The 27,231-nt window shown below is 42.8% G+C and overlaps 1 long non-coding RNA gene across 2 annotated transcripts; it reads left to right on the top strand.

Moving 5' to 3' along the window:
- Nucleotides 1–27,231, top strand: LOC117249780 (uncharacterized). 2 transcript variants are annotated; one of them, XR_013490515.1, is made up of 3 exons: nucleotides 1–116; nucleotides 200–288; nucleotides 26,479–27,231. It is a non-coding gene; the product is annotated as an uncharacterized LOC117249780 (long non-coding RNA). The 2 variants fall into 2 exon arrangements; XR_004501003.2 differs by lacking the exon at nucleotides 26,479–27,231 and adding an exon at nucleotides 382–697.

Raw genomic sequence — 27,231 nt, 5'->3', positions numbered from 1 at the left:
GGCAATACTGCTCTGGTTCCTCTTCCTAACCTCCAGAGTCTGGCGTCTGTGCAGTCTGGTGTGGCTGGTGTGCCTCCCGAGGCTTTTTGGTGTGTTAGTCCTGCTGTAAGCATAAGGTAGGCTCTCATAATATTCCTGGTGCCGCACATTTACTGCGTGCGTAATTGGTATTATACCTGCCAGTTTCCTCGCTCTGCAGTGTGGCTGTCTCTCCCTCCCTTGGCGTCTTGAGTGCAGACCGGAGTTATGGTCTCCTGCTTCGAGTTTGTTACGCCACTCGGTGTTGAGGTAGGCTGGTTCGAATTAGTTTTAAGTTGTGACCTGTCTCTGCCTGGTCTTCACCTGAATAAACTGTCTTTTTCCATGGTTTCTGGTCAGCAGTTGGTAGAGTGCGCAACGGCCGTGCGTCCTCCCCTCCTCTCCGCTTCACTGTTGGAAACCGCCCTCTGCCGGTGTTATGTATATTTGAGTTCATACTACTGTTGATTTCAGCATAATTTCAAATGGGTAATGTTTGTTTTTTTATGGTATTTACATTGCAGGCCCTTAAAGGCCAGGCTGTGTGCCATGGTGTAGTGCCTCCTGTTTTTTTTTTACAAGCCATCAGTCTCCACCTCCTGGCGCTTGCTGCTGTTCTGTCTTTATTGTGGTAAATCTCCATAAAGGATCCCTGTTATTTATATCATAAATCAATGACACTGCAATGGAGCTGATAAGAACACTGAAAAATACAACATTAAAAACAACATTAGGAGGCATAGTACAGTATAAGGGAGTATTTCTTGCTATTGTGGCTTCACAGCAAACCGGAAAAAAAAAATGACATGGCAGCTCTGACAATCATTAGTGTACTTTTGTATTTGTAAATGATTTCAGTTTTGCTTGTTCAGTAATATTATCAGCCAGGGAGGAATATAATTTATGGTCAGTTTTTGGAGCAAATTGATTTCAATGAGTGCACTCCCTCTCCGCCTTGATTTTGAAGATCATTCATGAGTGGTAAAAAACTAGGAGCATAGAGACAACACAGAGAGGATTTTGTTTTGAGACCCACCGTAGACCCATATTTGTCTTTTTTTAGAGGGGGCAGGGGATCTTTCAGAGGAGATAGCCAGTCAACAGTATATGCCACATGGAAGTGGTACTGTATACATCACCTGAAAGCTGGGAATCTGAAGAAATATTTTACATAGTGCAGCTTGTTACTATGTCACGTTTTTCTAATCATAAATATCTAACAAACTTTGTGCTATTCAAACTGAAAGTGTAGAATATATAGGGACTTACAACATTATGATGGAAGTATATGTTGGCCATTTCCAGTGCTCAGTTGTCTCTCTATGTTGCTGCAGCAATTTTGGAGCTAGTACCATTTGTTACACAAATTTCATGCAAAATTTACACATTTTTGACCACTGTAGAATGAATAAAAATCATCAGAAATTCCTCCAAAATGCCACATTAAGACACCAAGACCATGAGGAACACCATCGAAAAATCTGTGCTGTGATTTGGTATCAAAAACTTGGAAGAGTCATATCATTCAGTGATTGGATGGCGAGCACTGGAGCACTGACTTATTGTCAGTACATCAGTGAAAGCCATCCATCTGATGAATGCCTGAGCTCTTTAGTTTGATATTGTAAAGTTTCATGAGGCTTTGATTATCTAAGAGGTCACAATAGGTCATTTTATGCAGTGATGTCAAGTTCCAAATAATAGCCTCGCAATGAAATGGCTAGTATTGCTAGAAAGCAAGCAGAGAACTAAGGTGTACTAGGAGATGAAGCAATTGATTAGGCAAGCTGGGACTTAACTTAAAAACATCTATCTTACTGCAGGTAGTAAGAGAAATACTCAAACACTAGAGATAAGAGAGAGTGTAGGCTACCTTTAGCAGATCTGTTCTGCTCTCTTGGATTTGGGAAAGTTGATTTAGGGTTTATGTTAGAATGAAAAAAGTCTGATCTCTACATTTTTCCTTACCACACTAATAATACCAGGACTAGGACTTGGGCAAGTGTTGAAGAAGGCAGCTATACAGCTTGCGTAATGCTAATGAAGTGCCACTCTTTTCTCCGAACTTAAACTTAGAGAGACACACTGACCTCAACGGTACCCTGCTAATTAATAATATTCCACTCATTAAGATGTATACCACAGCCCTTGGGACTTGTAAGACAAAGTAATGTGGACTGTAATTAATTAATGTTTTGACCGTTTGACAGGAGAGCTTTAGGGACTATAAGGTCAGCATTAGATATTAAACAAAGTAGCTGTAGTTGGTAACTTTTATAAAAACATAACTTTTTGTCACACAGCATGAAATGAGACAGATAATCTGTGAAAAAAAATCATATTCCTTTTGTTATGACCCAGGTTATTAATTTTTGAGTATTTTCCTTGTGTTGATCTGTGTGATCTTTAAGGTGTTCTCTCTCCCCCTGTCAGTGAGCGCGTTTACATGTACACTAATAAACCGATCATTATGATTTCTGGAGTTACCTGATTATTCAAGTGGTCATGTAAACAGCATAATCCAATAGGCTTTATCAGATAAAAGCCATTATCTGATTATGAGAAATCAGATAAACACATCTAGTTTTTTCCCCAATAGTCAGATTATTCGGTGCATGTATACCCTTTAATCTGGTTTCTTTCGGGTTTTGCTATTTTATACTCCCATTCCACTACATTTTAGAGGGAAATATTGTACTTTCTACTCCACTACGTTAATCTGACAGCTTTTGTTTCCTTTCAGATAAAGATTTTACATAAAATAATATACTTTTATATTCTCAGTGTTTAAATTGTCACTTTTATTTTATCTTACTTATATGTTATGCGCTTTGTGTGACAAGTTTATATACAATACACTTGTATATTGCACTTTGCAGTACTTTTACTATGAATCTACCCAAAGTATGTAAAATTGGCTCCACATTGATAAACTACACATTAGAATGCTCTCACATGTATTTGTTAATGATAAAAACAAACAGTACTGTAAGAATATAAGCTGTCAACATGATGAGTGCTTTATTTTGCAAATATATGACTTGCGTACTTTTCGAGGTTTTTCAAGGATATGAGTACCTACTGTAACAGGAAGTTTGAGTTTTATGTCATGTACTTGGGGAGAAATCCAACTGAAGGACTGAATCATGTAAACCAGGTTTTTCTGATTATCAGATTATTGAAGTGCGTGTAAATGCGTCAAATCGGATTATTACCATTACCTGATTATTCCCAGTTATCTGATTATTGTGCGCATGTAACCGTGCTCACTGTATGCATGTGTTGGAGCATGATTGGTTACTGAAAGGCAGGTGGTGAGTGGTGATTGGGCTGGCACAAGAAGATTGCTGACACCGGATTGGCCCACTTGAAGTCAAAGGGTTTTTAAACCTTCAGCAGACTGCAGCTCTCCCCTCCTTTCACCTTTCCACTACTGACAAAGCTAGTGCTTTTGCTTGTGAGTACCTGCAGGCAAAAACTTTGGTAACACTTTACAATAAGGTACACAAAATTAGAGTAGTTACTGAGGAACTAATGAGGAACTAATGAGTAGTTACTGAGGAACTACGGTACACAAAATTAGAGTAGTTACTGAGGAACTAATGAGGAACTATTGAGGAACGAATGAGGAACTAATGAAGAACTAACTATTAGTTAATGGTCAGTTCTAGGGATAGACCGATATGGATTTTTTAGGGTCGATGCCGATACCGATTTTTTTTCCATCACCCTTAGCCGATGACCGATTATGGACTGCCGATTTTCTTGAGCCGATATTTGGGGCCGATACTGCTTTTGCTCCCTCAATTTACATTAAAAAAAATGACACAATGATAACAAATATTACAGGTCTCAAGTTTAAAATAAGAAACATTTATTGAACAGTAAAAAATACTAAAACAAGATGGAAAGTTGAGGTAGAACAGGTAGAATATTATTATTATTATTATACATTCAAATAAAAAAGAGTTCAGTGCTCTTAAATCTTCCAGTAATGTCTTTATAAAATAAACAAATATTTAAGCTGAAGCATAAATAAAACAACAACTACTGTACACAGTAGGATTCAACAGCTTTGTTCAACTTAACCACGTACTTTCAAGTAAAAAAAAGTGCCAGGGAAAAATAAATCCGCGAACCCATGCGCGTATCGGCCAATGCCGATACAAGTAAAAAACTCAAATATCGGCCCGATATATTGGCCGGCCGATGTATCGGTCTATCCTTAGTCAGTTCCTCAGTAACTCATGATCAAATTTCAGAGGAGTAGTTACTGAGGAACTAATGAGGAACTACTGAGTAGTTACTGAGGAACTACGGTACATAAAATTAGAGTAGTTACTGAGGAACTACGGTACACAAAATTAGAGGAGTTACTGAGGAATTAATGAGGAACGAATGAGGAACGAATGAGGAACTAATGAGGAACGAATGAGAAACTAATGAGGAACGAATGAGGAACTAATGATGAACTAACTATTAGTTAATGGTCAGTTCTTCAGTAACTCACGATCAAATTTCAGAGGAGTAGTTGCTGAGGAACTAATGATGAACTAACTATTAGTTAATGGTCAGTTCTTCATTAACTCATGATCAAATTTCATAGAGGGGTTAATCACGACTTAATAATTAGTGAACTAGTTACTTCATCAGTGCAGAATCATTACTCAATAACCCGTCCATTAGTTAACCTTTTTATGTCCTAAAGTAAAGTGACACATAATGAGTAGTCTTTCATTACATTATCATCATCTTTACAATTAGTTCCTTAACAAAAATAATCAGACAGCAGGATTCTTGAGAAGAGTTTTATTCATTATTTTCAGACCACATACACATTAATATGACCATCCATGTTATTCTGTACGATGATGCCTTAGAAATAAATATGATAGTGTGTCACATTTTAGGTAGGCTAAGCTTAAAGAATTTATCATGGGGGCTGCGTGTAAAGTACTGTATACTGATCAAACTGTTGTTCACAGTACAGTTGTTTGAGGTGCACAAAATTTAAAGTAGTTACTATGAAACAAATTTGGAACGAATGAGGAACTAGTGAGGAACTAACTATTAGTTAATGGTCAGTTCTTCAATAACTCCTGATCAAATTTCAGTAGTTACTGAGGAACTAATGAGGAACTAATTATTACTTAATCATTACCTACCCTTTTTGTGTACCCTAAAGTAAAGTGAGGCATCAAAATGAGTAGGTAATGATTCAGTACTCATTACCTACTCCTTTTGATGTCTCACTTTACTTTAGGGTACTGATGGACTAAGAGTCTCATCCTACTCTCTAATGTGCTATGTGTGAGCTCAGTCCTGCGTGTTCTTTAATGAAGCAATAGGAGAAGATATTCGGTCTCAGTTAATGTAGTTTATTAAGCAGTAAAGGAATAAAATTACAGAGCTCTGGGTCTCAACTTCACGTCCCTGACGAACAACAAAGGTGTGTCAGTTCACGAAGTCTGACCTCTTGTCCTTTCCCTGACCCAGTATATTTGAGCGTAACAGAGTGTCATTGTGCACGCAAGGCGTTGTCCTCTTCTCATTGGCAGTTCCACTTCCTCCTTCACCACACCACGCCCCTGCCTCCTGTTAATCTAACTCCTTCCCGCTGGCGGTGGGGGCGTGGTTCCTGTTTTGAAAGACAAGAGAACAACACAACTCCCTACACGTGCTGTACCTTACTATCTGTATATCACTTTCTATTCTTTTTACCATATATGAAACTAATTATCTAAGCATTGCGGTATGTGCTCCTCAGACTTCATGTCTCTTCCTCTCCTGTACTTCTCCACTTCTGCAAAGCAAACACATTCAGATCAGCTGAAATCATCTCAGTATTCTCATTGTTCACACATCTAAAACTTATATAGTGAAACACAACTTATAGTAAAACACATAACATCATTCTATTCCCAACAGTCCCCCTTTTGGCCTCATAGGACTGAGGCCACTTTTTTTCAGTCTCAATGTATCCAGGTCCCCCTTTTTAGGTCTTTTGATTACTGCACTTTTTGTTTCTTTTGAAACAAAAAGTTATAACTCCCCCTTTTGGTCTCATACACATGAGACCACTCACACCTTGTCTTCTCCTGAGTCTGAGTCCGAATCTGAATCAGTAGGCGGCTCTCCTAACAGGGTGGCCGTCTCCATTTGAGTCATCTGATATGGTGGGGGCTGTGGATGTTTTCTCTCCACAGCTGTCACTATGATTCTTTCACAGAGTGACCGGATACATGGGATACAACAACAACCACATAATGCTAACACCGTGAGCATTCCCACCAGAGACAAGAATACCGATACCACTAAATCTTTCCACTTACCGAACCACTTCTCGAAGATACCACCCAGGGGTTTATCAATGCCTGAGTGTTCATGCATTTCCTCAGAGAGCGTGCGCAGCCCTTCTAGCGCCTTAGTTACTGACCCGTCCGGAGCTGTGTTGTTTGGGATGAAGGTGCAGCAGAGGCCCTGGAACATAGAGCAGACACCCCCTTTCTCCGCCAAAAGCATGTCTAACGCAATTCGGTTCTGTACTGTCATCAGGGAGGTGGCTGCCAGTTGTTCAGAGAGTCCCCCAACTGCGTCCCTAGTGCTGTTGGCCAGTCTAAGAACATTGTAATGCACATAATTAATTCTGTCCACATTTTTGTTAGGGGTGATGGGAAACAGTGCAGCTAGTATGGGTATGTTTTCAAAACCAGCGGCCACTTGGTTAGCCAATTTGTACTGGTCTGGGACCCCACGAGGAACACCTATGGCGTCCATGTACATGGTTGTTCCCTGGCTCATATCAAATGCATTTCTTTTCTGTCTACCTGCGTTGGTCTGGGTATCCCTCATCCCTAACAGGACCAGGGGTACAGCTAGTCGGACCAGTGCACATGTACCATCCAGGAGGATGGCAGGGACAAGTGGAGGGTCTTATCTCCACAGTACCAGAACAGGTCCCCTCTAGCCTGAATCATGCTGCTGGCGTTCTGCCACGTACTCACATTCAGTGTTCTCTGGCACCAGTCAGCTTGCATCTGTCCCATATCAGTTACCACCCCGGTGGAGAGGTTCCTATGGAAACAAGTGTAGTTGGCGATTCTGGGACTAAACGTTGGTGGGATGGTGTGATTCTTTATGGGTGGAAACAGAGAACTCAGAGTGGTACAATTAGCAGGATCAGGATACATGGTCATATTTATCATACAGTTAAAACCAATAGGGTCTGTGTCGGGATACAAAGGGGCTGGAGTGGTGAACAGTGTAGGTCTAGCGGATGAGCATACGATGCAATTTGACATGTTCATGGATTCTGCTGTCGCCGCCACCCAGTCTAACCATAGGTTTCTGTCTCCATAGCCTGTGGCCAATCTGACTACGTCACTGCGGGTCAATTTAGAGTAGTCAATGTTTATCACGCCTGTGTTCTGTTGGGGTTCAGGCGCCTTGGTTACATTACTTGGGGATACGGTGGTATTAGTAGGGGGAGGATTCAATAAGGTTAGTTTAATTAGTCCCATGGTATCGATGCCACTGTGGTCTACTCCCAACACCAAATACATTGTGTTGTTGGTGCGATCTCCGCATTTGGTGCGGTGCCTAATTGAGTTTGACCATGGGTTTGTTGTGAGATTATACACGCTTAGCAATACCGGATTCTGCTTATGGGAGCCTGGGAGAGGCTGAAGCTGCTGCCTCTGTATCTTTATCTTTTTCCCAACGTCCTGTCCTCCTACCCTATATGGTGGTGGGTCCCAAAGCCCAGAATACGTCATCACATCTCTCCATCTTCCACACCACGGATTGTGTGTGGGCCCTCCCCATGAGAATCCGCATATGTACACGTCATACCCCCTCCAATTTGGATCCTTTCCTTTACAGTTTATTACGGAGCACAAGTCAAACTGGAACCCTGTACTTTGCCCCATTATGTATGTCAATTCTACTCCACCATACTTAGCTATACAGTAGTCTGACGTTCCACTCCCTGGTGTGTTTCTCCTGGTTCGGTTTCGTGGTGGTTCTACGGCTTTGTCAAAGGAGCTTCAAACCTTCGCATTGATCACAGGATATCTCTTCCGCACTTATGCTAAGCTAAATGAATAAATGTCTGTGTGAGTAAGCTGTGTGTGTGGGTTTTTTTTTCATCTTTAGTGTCTCTTATGTCCTCCAGTGTTCGGGCAGGTGTCTCTGCCACTGCACACTGACTCCAGTGATACCATGTGTCACCTTTTCCCTGTAGTTTGACGGCGTGGGACGTCCGTTCCACGACTTTGTAGGGACCAGTCCACCTTGGCTCTGACCACTTTCGTTTGATCACCTTGAGCAGGACCCACTCTGATGTTGGGGGTTCTTTCACTTCTGCTCCCTCCTGAGCTGTGGTCACCTGTTTGGAGAAAGCTGACACCAATGCTGTTAGTTGGTCATAATACGGTTTGTATTGCATAGGGCTTTCTATTTCTTCTGTAGTTTGGATCCCAGCTCCCGGTCCCGGGAACTGGTGTCCTGTTTTTAGTTCATATGGCGTGAACCCCGTCAATGAGTTCACTGAACTCCTGATTGACATTAGAGCTAGGGGTAGAGCATCTACCCAGCTCATTTTAGTCTGAGCACAGATTTTGCCTATTTTTCCCTTAATAGACTGGTTCATCCTTTCCACCTTGCCCTGTGACTGAGGATGATAGACTGTGCCAAATGTGTGTTTTAGCCCCAATGCCTTCTCTACCTGCTGTAGGTCTTTGTTTTTAAAGTGAGTCCCGTTATCAGATCTGATTCGTTTGGGGAACCTGTGCCTGGGGATATATTGATTTATCAGAAATTTGATTACTGTCTTTGCATCCTCTGATTTGGCAGGTATGGCTTCTGGCCAGCCGGTGTATGCATCCACCGCCACCAGAAGGTACCTGTGTCCTCCCACTCTTTCTATCATGTCTGTATAGTCAATGATGACCTCTTGACCTGGGAGTTTAGGGAGAGGAAATTTCCCCTGGTGTGGTTTCACTGTGGGTCTGACATTATATTCTGTACATATTTTACATTCTCTGATGTGATTCTCAATCATGGCTGGCAGAAAAGGGTGCCACCAATGAGTGAGACCTCGCACCATTTGCATCTTTCCACAATGAGTCATGCCATGAGCCTCCTGGAGGACTGATTTCATCAGCCCTGGGGGTAACACTGGTCTTCCGTCCGGAGACCTCCACACACCCTCTGTTCTCACTGCTCCTCTCTCTTTCCAGATTGTAAGCTCCTGTGGAGAAGCTTTCTGCTGCTCTGCTATTAACATATTTACATCACATGGTGGCAAGAGATCATGTACTGTTTTCTCTGTTTGTAGCATGATATACTGTGGACTATATCCTGCCTTTCTCTTGGCTGCCATGTCTGCAGCCTCATTTCCCCTAGCGATAGCTGTCCCTGCTTTATCATGGCCCTTACACTTAATGACTGCTACTTGTGCTGGCTTCATCAGAGCCTCCTGTAGCCTCTTCATATCTTTTTCGTGTTTAATGGGGGTTTTTGCTGCTGTTAAAAAACCAGATCTGATCCACTGTGTCATTTCCACATGGATTGCTCCTACAACATATGCAGAGTCTGTGTAGATGTTCACTCTCTTCCCTTCTGACCATTCTAGAGCTGCAATCACTGCCTGGAGCTCAGCCAACTGCGAGGACTCTTTCCCTGTCACCCTTTCCGTGAGGACTTCCTCAAACCCTGTTTCTGTCTGTCTCACCACTGCATATGCTGCTTTCAGTCCCTCAGTTGGATGCCTGAAACAGCATCCGTCTGTGAACAGTGTTTCCTCTGCGTTAGACAGGGGCTTCACCTGCAAATCTTCTCTCACCCTGATGTTTTTCTGCACCTTTTCCTCACATCTGTGTGGCTCGCCCTCTCCCATGTTATCTGCCATGTTTACACCTTCATGTGTGAATGTTATGTGTGGTGCATTTAAGATCTTTTCCAGCCTCGTCTGTCTGAGTGATGTCATAGTAAATGTCGCTGAGTTTACATATGCCACTATGCTGTGCGTTGTTAGTACAGTCAGTGCGTGTCCCATCACTATGTGTGCTATTTTCTGCAAAATTTTTGCCACTCCTGCTGCATGTCGTGTGCACGGTGGGTGTCTATCCTCGGTTGGGTCTAAGGATATGCTTACATACATCAGCACCTGTCTGCCTCCCCCTTTTTTCTGAAAAAGCACACCAGAGGTGGTGTGTGCCTTTTCAGAAACGTCAAGAAAAAATGGTAGCTTGTAGTCGGGGATGGCTAGATCAGTAGCGGTAGAGAGTGCCTGTTTGAGGGAGATAAATGAGATTTCAGCGTCAGTGGTCCATACCAGGGGAGCAGTAAGATTGCGCATGCCCTGTGCGTTAACCATGGCACGCAAAGGATGGGTTAGTTCGCCATAAGAGGCCACATAGTGCTTGCTGTACCCTGTGAGGCCCAAAAATGACAACATGTCTTTCACGGTATGTGGTTTTGGGTGATGCAGAATCGATTCTCTGTGTGACGGGGACACAGCCGTGCCCTTAGCTGACACTATGCGACCCAGGAACGAGACCTGCTGCCTACAACATTGTAGCTTGGGTTTAGAGACTTTAAATCCTGTGTGGTGTAGGCGTAGTAAGACAGAGCGTGTGGCCTCTAGGCAGGTGGAGGGATCGGGTGCGGCCAAGAGGATGTCATCAACGTACTGGATTACCACAACCCCTTCTGGTAGTGACAATTCGGCCAGCTGCTGTTTGAGAACCTGATTGAAAAGACCAGGGGACAGAATGAACCCCTGTGGAACGCGAGTGTAACGCAGCTGACTACCACGATGAGTGAATGAGAAAATGTCGCGAAGGGGCGGCGCGAGAGGTAGGCAGAAAAAGGCATTAGCAAGGTCTATACAGGAAAACCACTTATGTTCTGGTGACAGGCTAGACATGGCGGTGTATGGGTTTGGCACTGGTACTGTGGGCGTGGAGATTACTGCATTAATGCGTCTGAGATCATGCGCCATGCGATATTTGCCTGTATTCTGTTTCTCTACAGGAAGAATGGGTGTGTTCCAGCTGGAGTTTGAGGCCTCCAACACTCCAGCCTGTAACAGACCCTCTATAGTGTCTGCAATACCAGCCTCAGCCGCTGGCTTGTGATGATATTGATTCTGCCAAATCGGTGTCCACTCATTTAACTCAAATGTAATGGGGGTGACCTGTGCACAGTAGCCCACATCGGTGGGCCCAGAAGACCAGAGAGAGTCAGGAAGTGTGTGTAACATGCGTTCTGCGTCTGGATGGTCAGTCTTTTCCCTGCCATGAAACCTCTCTATCTGTTGGTGTTCCAGGATCGCCTTGTCTGTAGCTCCCTGCCTGATGCGATATGCTTTCTCAGAGGGTGAGAAATCCACCTGAGGAATTTGGGTGCGGATCCAATCAGTGAGTTGCATTAACCTCTTACACATAGGTCCCAAGTCTTTGGCCTGATGTTTTGCATGGATTGCCAGAGATATGTGAGGGGAGGCTTCTTCCTCCCCCTCATACCACTGTTGCTGTTCTGAATCGAGGTCAACAGCTGCAGCCACTCCCTCATTACCTACCAGTATACAGGACGATTGTATATCCCACCTGTGACCTTCAATTTCATTATAAAAGGCCTGCTGATACATTTCATCTCCTTTTCTATCATAATAGAGTGTTACATGGAAGGGATCAGGAGGAGGTGTATAGGGATTTAATGACTGAACCCAAGGGCGCCATGACTGATAGAGAGCGCAAATCCCAGGAGTTGCTGTGGTGTTTGGCTCGAGGAGGCCCCAGTAGATATCTGCCCACTGTCCTTCAGCTGTGGGGGATGTGTCTGCAGATAACAACATTTGTGAAGATGAATGCACAGTTGACAATGAGCAGTTCACAGTGTAGCCGTTTGGGAATGTCACTATCAGTCCGTCCGGGCTGCACAGGATGGAGGCTCCACACTTTAATAACACATCTCTGCCCAAAAGGTTAACAGGACATGCCATTGAGGAAACAAATGTTTGTGGAAATGTCTGATCTGCTTGGAGTATGGTAGTGGTGAGTGGTTTTGTGAGTGGCAGATTTTCTGATTGACCCGAGAACCCAGTTAATTCAACTGCTGATGATGACATGTGGGTAGCAGACACAGGGAGGTTTAATGTGGAATACCGTGCCCCCGTGTCTAACATGAAAGGCAGTTCTTGATTCAGTACTTTCAGTCGCAGGTAGGGGTCTGCCAGCCCCTCCCGCGTAGGGGTTCTTGGGCCCCGTCAATATCCTTGGGAATCTTCCCAGGTCATCAGAGGATAATGACCCTGCGGAGCGACAGTGGCATTGGGTGCTTGATGCACATAATCTTGATAACCTCCCCTGTGCGGTCCCTGATATCCGCCCCTGGGGGATCTGTTTCCACCACCCCTGGGAGGTATCCTTTCCTGCATCCTTTCCTCCAACCACTCGGGGTCAGCGTTACATGAGTGGGTCTGGTGTGGACAGCGTTCCCGCCAATGCGATGGGTCTCCACAAAGGAAGCACCCCCCATCGCCCTGACCCCCTCTTGGGCCGCCACGATTCCCCCCCCTGCCTCTGAATCTTCCTGTACCACCTCGGGAGCCGCTCCAATGGGGAGGGTGAGGTTCTACCCCCTCAGGGGTTGGAAAAAGATCTGGGGTAACTGTGGGTGATGGCTGAGGCTGCTGAATCATTTGATTGGTTGATTTTTTGTCTTTTTTCACATTGTTCGTTTTACGACGTGCATCCTCCAATTGAAGTTTGAGCAGCTGAACCTGTGCTGAGTCTGTGTTTTCCTTCTCTTCCGCCTGCTTAGCTCTGTGTCTTTTCATGTGGTGTGTGAGGTGTTTCTCCCACTGTTCAGTGGAACAGCCAGGAAGGTCAGGGTTGTTCTCTAATGATTCTTTTACCTTCGTGGGCAGTCCCTCTAACACGGCCTTTCTGAACAGGGTGGTTTGTAGGTCACAGGACCCTGGGTGTACTCCAGCCACATCTACCCATGTAGCTCACAGCACTGTGTGGCATTTTGATTGATTTCATTATTCCTGTTAGTCTTACAGCCTTTGTATCATAGTCACCCTCAGAGTCTGACCCTGACCATCCTTGACTTTCCTCATCCTCCATCTCCTCTATCTCAGAACACTCCTCTGGTTCTTCTATCCTTTCCTCATTTCTCCTTTCTCTGTTGCTTCTATCTGACCTCTCTCTTTGTGCCCTCAACTGAAACACTGCCTCTGCTAGTGGTCTCGGCTCCTCCTCCGTTGCTTCCACTTTAGGGGTGCTGGAGGAAAGAGGGCTCTGTTTCATGCTTTTCTTGCTGTCTCTGCTCTCTATGCTGCGCACATCATCCTGCATGTCCCTACTACTGTCTGCGGATCTCAGAGTCTCCTGATGCACATTCCGCGCGCCCGCCACAATACTCATCACGTCCTGTCTCAATGCTTCCACCTGTAGTATTCCCTGTCTTATTTCCTTCATCACTTCCTCTTTGGCCTTCACATACAGTACAGGCCAAAAGTTTGCACACACCTTCTCATTCAATGCGTTTTCTTTATTTTCATGACTATTTACATTGTAGATTCTCACTGAAGGCATCAAAACTATGAATGAACACATGTGGAGTTATGTACTTAACAAAAAAAGGTGAAATAACTGAAAACATGTTTTATATTCTAGTTTCCTCAAAATAGCCACCCTTTGCTCTGATTACTGCTTTGCACACTCTTGGCATTCTCTCCATGAGCTTCAAGAGGTAGTCACCTGAAATGGTTTCCACTTCACAGGTGTGCCTTATCAGGGTTAATTAGTGGAATTTCTTGCTTTATCAATGGGGTTGGGACCATCAGTTGTGTTGTGCAGAAGTCAGGTTAATACACAGCCGACAGCCCTATTGGACAACTGTTAAAATTCATATTATGGCAAGAACCAATCAGCTAACTAAAGAAAAACGAGTGGCCATCATTACTTTAAGAAATGAAGGTCAGTCAGTCCGGAAAATTGCAAAAACTTTAAATGTGTCCCCAAGTGGAGTCGCAAAAACCATCAAGCGCTACAACGAAACTGGCACACATGAGGACCGACCCAGGAAAGGAAGACCAAGAGTCACCTCTGCTTCTGAGGATAAGTTCATCCGAGTCACCAGCCTCAGAAATCGCAAGTTAAAAGCAGCTCAGATCAGAGACCAGATGAATGCCACACAGAGTTCTAGCAGTAGACCCATCTCTAGAACAACTGTTAAGAGGAGACTGCGCGAATCAGGCCTTCATGGTCAAATAGCTGCTAGGAAACCACTGCTAAGGAGAGGCAACAAGCAGAAGAGATTTGTTTGGGCCAAGAAACACAAGGAATGGACATTAGACCAGTGGAAATCTGTGCTTTGGTCTGATGAGTCCAAATTTGAGATCTCTGGTTCCAACCGCTGTGTCTTTGTGAGACGCAGAAAAGGTGAACGGATGGATTCCACATGCCTGGTTCCCACTGTGAAGCATGGAGGAGGAGGTGTGATGGTGTGGGGGTGTTTTGCTGGTGACACTGTTGGGGATTTATTCAAAATTGAAGGCACACTGAACCAGCATGGCTACCACAGCATCCTGCAGCGACATGCCATCCCATCCGGTTTGCGTTTAGTTGGACGATCATTTATTTTTCAACAGGACAATGAGCCCAAACACACCTCCAGGCTGTGTAAGGGCTATTTGACCAAGAAGGAGAGTGATGGAGTGCTGCGGCAGATGACCTGGCCTCCACAGTCACCGGACCTGAACCCAATCGAGATGGTTTGGGGTGGGCTGGACTGCAGAGTGAAGGCAAAGGGGGGCCAACAAGTGCTAAACACCTCTGGGAACTCCTTCAAGACTGTTGGAAAACCATTTCAGGTGAATGCCAAGAGTGTGCAAAGCAGTAATCAGAGCAAAGGGTGGCTATTTTGAAGAAACTAGAATATAAAACATGTTTTAATTTATTTCACCTTTTTTTGTTAAGTACATAACTCCACATGTGTTCATTCATAGTTTTGATGCCTTCAGTGAGAATCTACAATGTAAATAGTCATGAAAATAAAGAAAACGCATTGAATGAGAAGGTGTGTCCAAACTTTTGGCCTGTACTGTACTCTTCTTCCCCTATCACATCTGTATTAAGCACACCGTCTTTAATCATCAACATTTGCATTTGCATATTCTTCCCTGAATATGGTGGGGGAATTGAAGCTGTGGGTGTTTGGGGTAGCTCAGGATACAACCTATTAGAGGTGGGCTCTGGTGGGGGTGAGGCTGGATCCTTTGCAGGAGCAGACAGAGGTTGCTTATCTGTTTTGTTTTTTGTGACTTTTGTCTGTGTTTTTCCAATAGGCCATGGCTGTAACTGCCATCTGATGGAGCAGAGCTCGTTTGCGCTCGTTCATTTCTTTCTGATTTTTCCATTTTCTCTTTATAAATTTAGGTTCATTCTCCTTTTTAGCGTGTTCTTCCACATCATTTTGTGCTTTTACTTCTGCAGCCTGCAATTTCTTTGTGACGTTTCCCTCCTCATCATCCCCAGGCAACTCACCTTGTGCCTGTAATGCCTTCCACAGCTCATCAAACTCTCTACCAACTTCCTGTCTCCGCTTATCCTCTACTCCTGACAACAACTGTTTTCTAATTTCCCTAAACTTTCCCTAAGTTTTTACCAGCATGGGAGGGCAGCCTCCCTGCTCGCGACAGTCCCTGTCGAATTCACCGGTCATCACGTTTCTCTGTCCCGCTCTGACTTGTTTCTACCAGTAAGGTACTGCTGCACACAATAAAAAACAAAAACAAAACAAAACTATACACAATGCTTTGTGCCAAGTGACCGCTCTACAATGCAGTACACGTGGACTTATTATTCAAAAAACAAAACTGTACACAATGCTTTGTGCCACGTGACCGCTCTACAATGCAGTTCACGCGGGCTTATTATTCCCCTTTTATCGCTGTGATTTCGCTACTTAAGTTCCACCAGTTGCAGGCCGACACATCCAAGCTTCTACACCACTCTCCTAGGAGGGTGCGGGATGCCTATGGCTCGGCGACAACTAGCTTCTATCTTAAGACAAAATTACACAGCTTCCTCTTTTTCTTCCCCACAGAACACGACCACCGCTCAGGCACTGAGAGAGCAGGAATTTGAGTCACCTCTAATAGACTCTACACAACTCTCTCGCCCCGTAAAAATAGCTGGTTGTCGGTAAGCCACCCACACAACAATATCCCCTTAAAAGACTTATTTATTTACACTCCCAATATCAGGGTGGTTCTGCGGACCATTGAATAGATGTCTCAACATGAGCGATAGTATTCAGTGTTAGGGATCACATGGAAAACGCTCCCCTGCCCGCAGAACTCTGTAACCTCTTTTTTGTGTTGTAACAATCTACACAAAGGTCTTTCAACCTCAGACAACCCGTGTCTTCAGACTATATTCTCAGCTGTCCAAGGAGCAACCTTATGGGTTCCCCCCCGAGCTTATCCACCTCAGGACACTCGTCTTTTTCTTTTTTAGAGATTAGATGGAAAACCTAATCTCAGGGCTTTTCACCCGACTATGTTTCATATTTAGGAGTCAAATTTATGATTTGCTCCAGGGCCTTACACCCGACTATGTTTCATATTTAGGAGTCAAATTTATGATTTGCTCCAGGGCCTTTCACTCTGTCCTGTCGAGGTGTTGACTATGTTTCGTATTTAGGAGTCAAATTTATGATTTGCTCCAGGGCCTTTCACCCTGCCCCGGGGCATTTCACTTTTGTGTTTTGTTTTAATTTTATTCCTTTACATTTTAGACTAGGAGACTTTAGTACAATGACAACACAAGTTTTAGTGTTTCCAATTGCAGAACTTTGATAAAACAGGTGTCTGCTTACCTTCTTTTTAGGCCGCGGCAAGTGTTGTCACGATACTGCTGTCCTCCGCTGTTGAATGTCTTTTGTCCCGTCACTCCTCCGGCTTCATCACGTCGGGGTCACCAATTGATGGACTAAGAGTCTCATCCTACTCTCTAATGTGCTATGTGTGAGCTCAGTCCTGCGTGTTCTTTAATGAAGCAATAGGAGAAGATATTCGGTCTCAGTTAATATAGTTTATTAAGCAGTAAAGGAATAAAATTACAGAGCTCTGGGTCTCAACTTCACGTCCCTGACGAACAACAAAGGTGTGTCAGTTCACGAAGTCTGACCTCCTGTCCTTTCCCTGACCCAGTATATTTGAGCGTAACAGAGTGTCATTGTGCACGCAAGGCGTTGTCCTCTTCTCATTGGCAGTTCCACTTCCTCCTTCACCACACCACGCCCCTGCCTCCTGTTAATCTAACTCCTTCCCGCTGGTGGTGGGGGCGTGGTTCCTGTTTTGAAAGACAAGAGAACAACACAACTCCCTACACGTGCTGTACCTTACTATCTGTATATCACTTTCTATTCTTTTTACCATATATGAAACTAATTATCTAAGCATTGCGGTATGTGCTCCTCAGACTTCATGTCTCTTCCTCTCCTGTACTTCTCCACTTCTGCAAAGCAAACACATTCAGATCAGCTGAAATCATCTCAGTATTCTCATTGTTCACACATCTAAAACTTATATAGTGAAACACAACTTATAGTAAAACACATAACATCATTCAATTCCCAACAGTACACAAAAAGAGTAACTTATGAGTAGGTAATGCTTAAGTAATAGTTAGTTCCTCATTAGTTCCTCAGTAACTACTCCTCTGAAATTTGATCAGGAGTTACTGAAGAACTGACCATTAACTAATAGTTAGTTCATCATTCATTACAAATTTTCGGCTGATTGAGCATGTTGAGTCGGCAGCGGAGCTTGTCGGTGAGAGAGATCCCTCTGACTGGCTGTTCAGGTGTTATATCCTCTTCCCTGTAGCAAGCGAATCTGCCTGTAACTTAGTGAAACCGGGGCTAACCGGTGCTTCCTCCTCAGACTCCACTTCACTCAGCTGCCCGACAGATCCGCTGCTTCTTCCCACTTTAACCTCAATAACATACCGGAGCTAGCTGGGAGCGGCTAGCGGAGCGTTAGCCGCAGCATGACCGGAGGGAAGCAGCCAGTTAGCCTCCGCTAGCTTCCAAGCTAACGTTAGCCCCGGCTCTCCGTTTGGATCCAACCGGAGCACCGAGCCCTGGTTTGTTATTCAGGTTAAAGTGGGAAGAAGCAGCGGGTTTGTCGGGCAGCTGAGTGAAGTTGAGTGAAGTGGAGCCTGCGGAGGAAACACCGGGAGCATCTGGATGTAATAGTCCGTGGAGGTGCTGCGGTGCTCGGCTGCACAGATAGGAAACCCCTTGGCTGACAGGATGTGCCACTCTGTCACTCCGCGCTACTTTGTTGATCTCATACATTCAACGGACTTCCGGTTTCCCTTTTTGCGTTATTTCCTTTCACGCAGGCGCAGAACGTACATGCTACTTGGCCGTCGGATGTAGTCTTCTTTTTTCCCCCCACAACTTTATTTAAGACAGGAAGTTTACAGAATGCAGATCTTCAACATTACACATATATGTCATATATCACATATGCCAGTGGGGATAAGAGTTTACAAGAAAATATTAAAAATATAAGATAAGATGAGATTAATAATAAATCTTTCAGTGGGTTTTGCCGTATTTCTGTTAAAGTCACAAAGTCCAAACAGCACATCCCTCCAAAACAGCTTAAATTATTTTTTAATATTGTTCGCAATAAAATTACAAATATCACTCCAGAGTCTTTTGACAATGGGGCAGTGCCAAAATAAATGAGTAACAGTTTCAAGTGCTGGGTGTAGTCTTTGTAGTGTGTTCAAATGCAACTGACACAGGGTGACGTGAGGCAACGTAGATGATGCAACAGTTGGCTTTTGTTGCCGCTAGCTCTTTGATGTCGGTTTGGTGTGTCAGCACCTTGTACAGAATAACATGGATGATCATATTAATGTGTATGTGGTCTGAAAATAATTAATTAAACTCTTCTCAAGAATCCTGCTGTCTGTGATTTTATTTGTTAAGGAACTAATTGTAAAGATGATGATGAAGTAATGAAAGACTACTTATTATGTGTCACTTTACTTTAGGACATAAAAAGGTTAACTAATGGACAGTTTATTGAGTAATGATTCTGTACTGATGAAGTAACTAGTTCACTAATTATTAAGTCGTGATTAACCCCTCTGTGAGTTAATGAAGAACTGACCATTAACTAATAGTTAGTTCATCATTAGTTCCACAGTAACTACTCCTCTGAAATTTGATCAGGGGTTACTGAAGAACTGACCATTAACTAATAGTTGGCTCATCATTAGTTCCTCAGTAACTACTCTTATTTTGTGTAGCTTAGTTCCTCAATAACTACTCGTTCGTTCCTCATTAGTTCCCCAGTAACTACTCTAATTTTGTGTAGCTTAGTTCCTCAGTAACTACTCATTAGTTCCTCATTAGTTCATACTCTAATTTTGTGTACCGTAGTTCCTCAGTAACTACTCATTAGTTCCTCATTAGTTCCTCAGTAACTACTTTAATTTTGTGTACCTTAGTGTGTATAACTTGGTTGAGTAGAAAAGGTATTTGATTGATGTGGAGTAGGTGAATAGAGTTTGTTTAGCAGTGTAATGTTTAGTATTATTTGTAGGTTTTTCTCTTTTGTTTTAGAGCACTGTAAATAGATCACTTAAAGCAGTTTGAGTGGAGTGAGAAGCCCATTTTTGTTTGGCATTGCTATGTTCTTTTCTCCTGTTTTTGAAAGGTAGAAGCTAAGGTAAGGAAAGTGTCTTTTGTTTCACTTTCTTTATTGTTAGGTAAGTTTAGGGACCATTCCTATATTTATGTTTGTTGTTTTGGGCATTGCTCACCTCTGAAGGAAAAATAAACTGCTTCTCTGTAGTTTGAAAACAGTGTAACTGGCCTTTCTTGGGAGTGGGAAGAGTGGGGAGTCACACATCATGCTATGTCTAGGTTCCCCTAGACCGGGGACATAACACTTTGCTGCATTGTAGTGCTTTGAACTGCCTTGAACAAAAACAACAAATCAGGTTGAATTATTGCCCATTTTCAGCCTCAAGTGTTTTAAGAAACATTTATTTTGACCTGGCCACCATGTTGGAAACAGTCGAATCAGAATCAAGCAGCGCCCAACAACCAGAGCAAACTTTCTCATTTTACAGGTAAACAGTACACCAAAATATGTTTCTGATAATATTTATGGTGAGAAATAGGCAATACAGGACCAGGATCTAATTTCACATTTGATCAGGGCTTCCTAGTTTGATAGCATGACCGCAGCTCATGAGCAGTGATTGACACGAATGACAGCTGTGACAGGAGACACAGCTGGATTAGGAAGACATGGGCAAAAGGAGTGAAATGGAGATTAGCTAACAAACAAGGGTGTGGAGGGGAACACTAGGGTGGAGCAAATTTTATATATATATTTTTTTATTGTAACAGAGTATCCAATAAATAGGTAGAACCAAGACCATTCAAAGCCTTAAACCAATTTTTTTAAACCAATAAAAGGATTTTAAAATCAATTCTGAAGCTCACAAGAAGCCAATGCAGAGACTTTAAAATTGGTGTAATGTGTGCTCTCTTTCTGGTCCTCGTCAGCACACGGGCAGCTGAGTTTTGTAATAACTGTGACTGAGCAATGTTTTTCTTGGGAGGACCAGAAAGTAGAGAAGAAAGCATGCATTAGTGTCTCTGTGTTTGCTTGAGAGAGAAACGGTCACACTCTGACAATGTTCTTAAGATGATAAAATCCAGTTTTGGCTATACTTCTAATATATGTTTCAAAAGTAAGATTTGAATCAAAGAGAACTCCAAGATTTTTCACTTGTTGACAGGGTTTCAGTGCCATTTCTTGGAGTTTTGTATTGAGTTTCTCTCTGAGCTTCAGGACCAATAACTAAGACCTTGGTTTTGTCCTGGTTGAAAATTTTCTGCCATCCAGGACTTGATATCTAAAAGGTAGTTAAAAGGGGCATCAATTGGCCCTGAGTCATCAGGAGACACAGCGATGTACAGCTGTGTATCATCAGCATAACTATGGAAACTAATGCTGTATCTCCTGATGACGTTCCCAAGTGGCAGCGTGTAAAGATTAGAAAGTGTTGGCCTAAAACTGAACCTTGGGGGATCAAGGCTCAAAGCTAACTTGCTGCTTTGTGACAAGCTTGTGCAAAGATTGCGAAAATGAATCCAGGTATGTGATTACGACTGAAAGTTTATTAGTAATTTGTTACACTACTTGTGACTGGGAAAAGTAATAGTATTACTGTAACATGTTACTGCACAATACTGCTTAACATGCGCATCCCTGGCGTTGATCCCTTCCAGCGCTGGTAGATAAGGTTTTTGTAATGGCTAATGCAGCTGAAAAGAAAAGGGTTGAAGGGTTCCCTCCACAAGGATGGAAAACACAATATTTCTTCACAGAAAGCTGAAACGATGGGGTTTGCCTATTTGCCAAGAGAAATAAAGTCAGTGTAAAGGGACACTTATCAAACAAAGCATGCTAATGCATATGACAAGTTGTCAGGGAGTGACCGCCCAGAAAAAGTGAAGCAGCTCGCAGCTGTCTCTGCCTCCCAGCAGTAGCTCATCACACAGGCCCAAGAGTCAAATGAAACCAGCACCAAAGCAAGCTTGAAGTGGTGAGCTGTCTGCTCAGCTGTTGATTACATGAAACTGCCATGGCTGGTGAACAAAGTGGATCATCCACACTGAAATCAATCAATCAATCTTATTTATAAAGCCTAATGTCACAAATCACAATTTGCCTCAGAGGGCTTTACAGCATACGACATCGCTCTGTCCTTAGGACCCTCACAGCGGATAAGGAAAAACTCCCCAAAAAACCCTTTAACGGGGGGAAAAAAAAAACAGTAGAAACCTCAGGAAGAGCAACTGAGGAGGGATCCCTCTTCCAGGACGGACAGACGTGCAATAGATGTACAGAACAGATCAACATAATAAATTTATTTATGTGAGGTAAGATTGTGCTGCTGTCAAAAAGAACATGTTTCTCTCATCCTCTCCCTGACCCTGAAGATGTCCAGCATCAGCCACAGCTGGAGCTCATTGAGCTGCAGTGCGAGCTTTGCAGCCGACATCAGCAGCTCTCTCCTGTGAACTTTTACCGGCAGCAGGATAAAGGCAGTTTTCACAGAAATGCTAACATTTGCAAAGAAAATGCTGAGCTTGTTTGACTTTGCATTTTTTGTGTGAACAGACACTCACTGTTGTGAACAAGAGGTTAAGGTTGAAACTAACTGATCCTCACCTACATGACATTTTACTTATCTTATTACCTGAAGATGTTTAGAACAGGTCAAGTAAGGAAAACTGCTTTGATTGTTATAATGATGCAATGGTAACATCGGTAATTCATCATACTTAAGAGTCTGTGCACTTTGGCTTATGTTTTTTGGGATTTTCCTGCAGATGTGACACATAAGATAAATGATAGTTTGTCAAAGACCTGAGCAAGTGTATAGCTGGCTACTCTGTGGTGCTGTAGTGAATGTGTGGTAAGGTTTAGGCACACAAAAAGGGTGTGGTTTGGAAAAGATTATGTTTTGGCTTTGGCATGAAAAAATTTGGGAAAAGCAGGGACAGCTCAGTGAAAAACACCAGGGTTTGATGGCTCAAATGCTGCTGAGAAACGCTTAGGGTCAGTAAAAACACCCAGGATTGGTAGTTCAAACACAGCTGAGAAACACAACAAAGGGTGAGTAAAAACATCTGAGTTTGGTGGCTCAAATGATCCTGGGAAATGCCACTTAGAGTCGGTAAAAACATCCTGGATTGCTAGCTCAAACGAAGGGTCAGTAAAAATACCAGTGATCAGTGGCTCAAATGACGGTAAAAAAAACCCGGCACACCTGCGTTTGGTGACTCAAATGCTGCTAGAAAATGCAGCTGAGAAATGCCGTGAAGGATTGGTAACAATACGCGGGATCAGTAGCTCAAACTATGCTGCAAAACACCACAGGCAGTCAGTAAAAACACCTGAGATCAGTAGCTCAAACACTGCTGAGAATTGCTGCTAAGGGTCTCTAAAATTACCTAGGATCGATAGCACCAATGATGCTGAAAAATGCCATGAATGGTACGTAAAAATACCTGGGATCAGTGGCTCAAACGAAGATCAGAAATGCTGCTAAGGGACAGTAAACACACCGGATATCAGTGGCTCAAACACCACTAAGGGTTGATAAAAAACCCTAGGATCAGTGGCTCAAATGAAGCTGAGAAACACTGATAAAGGTTAGTGAAAACACCCAGCATAGCTAGCTCAAACACTGCTTACAAACGCTGCTAAGGGTTGCTAAAATCGCCCAGGATTGGTAGCTCCAATGATGCTAAAAACAGCATGAAGGATCAGTGAAAATACCCACGATCAGTGGCTCAAATGCCACTGAGAAACACCACAAAGCGTTGTTAAAAACACCTGGAATCGGTGGCTCAAATGCTACTGAAAAAAGCCACGAAGGGTGGGTGAAAACACTTGAAGATGGGTGGCTCAAATACAGCTGAGAAATGCTGCTAAGGATCTCTAAAATCACCCGGGATCGATAGCTCCAATAATGCTAAAAAATCCCGCCAAGGGTCGGTAAAAAAAACGGTAATTGATAGCTCAAATGCTGTTGAGAAATGCTAAGGGTTGCTTAAATCACCAAGGATCTGTAGCTCAAATGCCACATAGGGTCAGTAAAAATAGGAGGATCAGTGGCTCAGACGCCACTGAGAAACACCAAAAAGGGTTGGTAAAAAGACCTAAGATCGGTGGCTTAGATGCTACTGAAAAAAGCCACGGGTAGTTGAAAACACTCAAAGGTCAGTTGCTCAAATAAAAACACTCAGGATTGGTGGCTCAAAAGCCGCTGGAAAGTGCCATTTAGGATTGAACTGTACACACCTGTGAGTGATTTGAACAAACAACAACTGTTACTTTCCTGAAAATTAAATCGTTATAGTGCAATGCATTTGCAAAAGCATGACAGATGGTGCAGGTCACATTATCGACTTTGGCCCCCTTTAAATAAAGACTGGACATCTCTGATATAAATGGATCCTGTGACATCCTAAGTGCCTTCCTCAAAGGCTCATTAGATTTATGGATTTGAACTGTTAGTGGGATGAAACTATTTCTGGGTTGCAAGACACATATTAATATTCTGCCTCATCCAGATGTATGCAGATGAAGATATATGGGTTCCATATTTGGAGCTGTGGGTATTTTTCACAGTAATCTGGAGGAATAAATAACAGGATCTCAGTGTGAGGAGTGTGTTACGGCTGCAGATGAGTTGATAGAAGATTGTGTGAGAGTTTTAGAAGTTATGTGAACTTGTGGCACATTTATTGGCTCTATGCTGTGACAACAACGACCATAAAAATCACAGGATTTACTGCTGTGTTCAAATCTCTGTCTCCATCAAACAAACACATATTCATCATATCACTGAAGGAGCAGGATTCTGATAAATGTTAAATTTTGATTTATTTTATCGTCCAAAGAAGAAAGGAAATAAATACAGCACTGTCTTGTGATAAGAAGCAGCAGCACAGCTCTATTTCTTATTGAGCTATGAGCTTATTGGGATACTCGCAGACCCATGAAAGGGCTGGGGCTCAGCTCAGTAAATATAACCTCTAGAAAATTAACTTGAATTAACATAAAGCTGCACTAGTCATGACATTAATTATACATCAATTTTATTATTCTAAATTAAAAAATTGGGCTGTAACTGAAGAAAAACAACAGCTTCAGTAACACAGCAAATATGCGTGTTTATGTGACTTTATGAGATATGACTTTTGACTGTAAGGAGCAGAGGATGAAACCGTGTGACATTGTTGTCGAGCCACAACATCCACAAAGGAAAAAGGTTGTGAAGAATGGACGGGTTAAGAAAATGATGCACTTTGATACAAGAGCTTGCGTTTCCCTTTCTGTTTTCCCTCAGCTAGTCCAAGTGGTTGCTTTTTTTAAGTGGTTCAGAAATCTACTTGCCCAAAGTAAATTTTTACTGGCCCCCTTTTAACCCCCTGAGACCCTGTGTCCTCATATGAAGACATTACATTTTGAATTTACTAGACCTTATACTTCATTCTGCTTGACTTAGATCTGTTGTCCTAATTCATGGACACTTTTTTTGTGCCATCTAGTGGTAGTAAGAGCACAATACACTAATCCATGTAAAAACAAGATGGCAGCCATCTCTGCCAAGTCAGTCTGTAGCCGATCCTGAGACCAAAGTGGACATGGTCCAAAACCTGATCACATTTTATGACTGAAACTTGTTTATTTATGGTTAATTATGTTTGTAGTTTGATATGGCAACAAATTTGACCAATTTTAGCGACAGACAAGATAAGACGTTAATTTGAGAGTACCCGTTTGCAGACATTGGGAATTTTTCATCAGCTCGTTGAAGGACATTGGGACTTTATTATCGTCTCGTTTGAGGACATTAGGATTTTCTTGTTGTTTTTTCTAAGGACACTGGGACATAATTGCTGCTGGGCTCTATTGTCATTGACAATGTTCGTTTTTTTTATACTTATCAGATACTACTGATCCCAAATAGCTAGGAGAAAGTAAAAATGCATACTAAAAAAAAAAGACTGGGTCTCAGGAGGACATAGCGGTTATCAAATAACAACAATAACAAGACTAAAGCTACCATGCATGTGAGATGCTGTAAACTCCTCAGATTTGTTTTTCAGAATTTTGACAAGCCTTTCAGAAATGACTGCTTTTTTTTTGCCTTGCTCTTAAACTTACAGCAAACTGCGCAATACATAAAGTTTGCCCCACATCCTAGCCTGAGTGTCAGACTGAAGCTCCCAGAACCTTCAGTCTGACATCGCCTCCATTGAAGGCGATTTACAAGGGGGAGGGAATTTGATTTTTCCCTAACCAATCAGTAGAGATCAACGACTCACCTAGAATCTGACGTCATTAGTATCCATGCCTCGGGGGTGCTGAAAACAAGTGAGCATTGCCCATTTAAAATGTCTCCGTCGTCGTGCACGCCCAGCTGCATCGCTGTTAAATCCAGTTTAGCAGCTTCCTTAATTTGGTCCTCCATTAACGCGAGTAGTGGCGAAATACCTCGATAGTATCGTTAATGTGGTCTGTAGGATCTGCAGCGGTTGCCATTAGCGTGGCGCTGATTGGCTAATCGCTAGTCCCGCCCCCACCCCCGGCGTTCATTGGTCCGTCCATCGTTTGGACGAGATAAATCGCAAATTCATTGCAGTATGCCAGACCAGAGATGCAAGCCTACTCAGTTGAGTGGGCGGGGTCTATGGTCTGGAACCAGGCTACCCACATCCTCCAACACCACCAAAGTAAACTCCTGTTTCCAGGATAATTTAAATGATCAGTTGTTCTTCAGCTCATTCACTTTGTTTTTTCCTGCCACCATTTTCTTGTAGGTGCCTGATTGGTACTGCATGTGCAACTCTTAACAGAGATGAGAAGACGATGAAGATGAGAAGAAAGCAAGATGGCTCATTCCTTAGCTACGTCCATCATCAGCTCTCCATCAAGCAATTAAGTCTCTACATTTACTAGTCCGATGTGGCATTTTACTTGCCCTGGTTAATCGGGCAATTCACCTTGTTAAACCTTGCATTAAATATGATATTTCGAAGAATGAACCAAGGCATTTTTCTCACAACGATTGTGGTGTACAGAAAATGTTTTTAGTTTTGCAACAGTAAATACTTTTTTGAAAGGCACTGACAAATGATGTCTCCCAGATAAATAGAAAATGTGTTGTTCTTGACAGAAGGTATGAATAATGTATTTTGTATGTTAGTTTGGAAGACTTCTTTAACTATGTATGCATATTTTCAATTGATGCATAAAACCATGCCACCTCCTCAAAAAGTGGAAATACCAAATAATAATGTCAAATAATGCTCAGCTAAGTTTGAAGTTGGTGTATGAATTAAAAAAACACAACTTGAGAGAAAAAAATGAAAAAAGGTTAGCATTTCTGCAAACCATGGCAACATATTCTCCCTCCAACCTCATCAAGTATCGACGTTTGGTCACAGACTTTCCACGTCCAGATATGACATACAAAGTACCCTGGGTGTGTTGGTTTTTGGCATTCTAGAACGCTGTGTAAGGTTCTGCCTGTTGCATGCATTGTCTGTTTTTAAAATACACTTCAGTTTTCA

This window comes from Epinephelus lanceolatus, chromosome 24, assembly GCF_041903045.1.
Source record: "Epinephelus lanceolatus isolate andai-2023 chromosome 24, ASM4190304v1, whole genome shotgun sequence".
Lineage (NCBI taxonomy): Eukaryota > Metazoa > Chordata > Actinopteri > Perciformes > Serranidae > Epinephelus > Epinephelus lanceolatus.
This window is presented reverse-complemented; position numbering and strand designations above follow the sequence as displayed.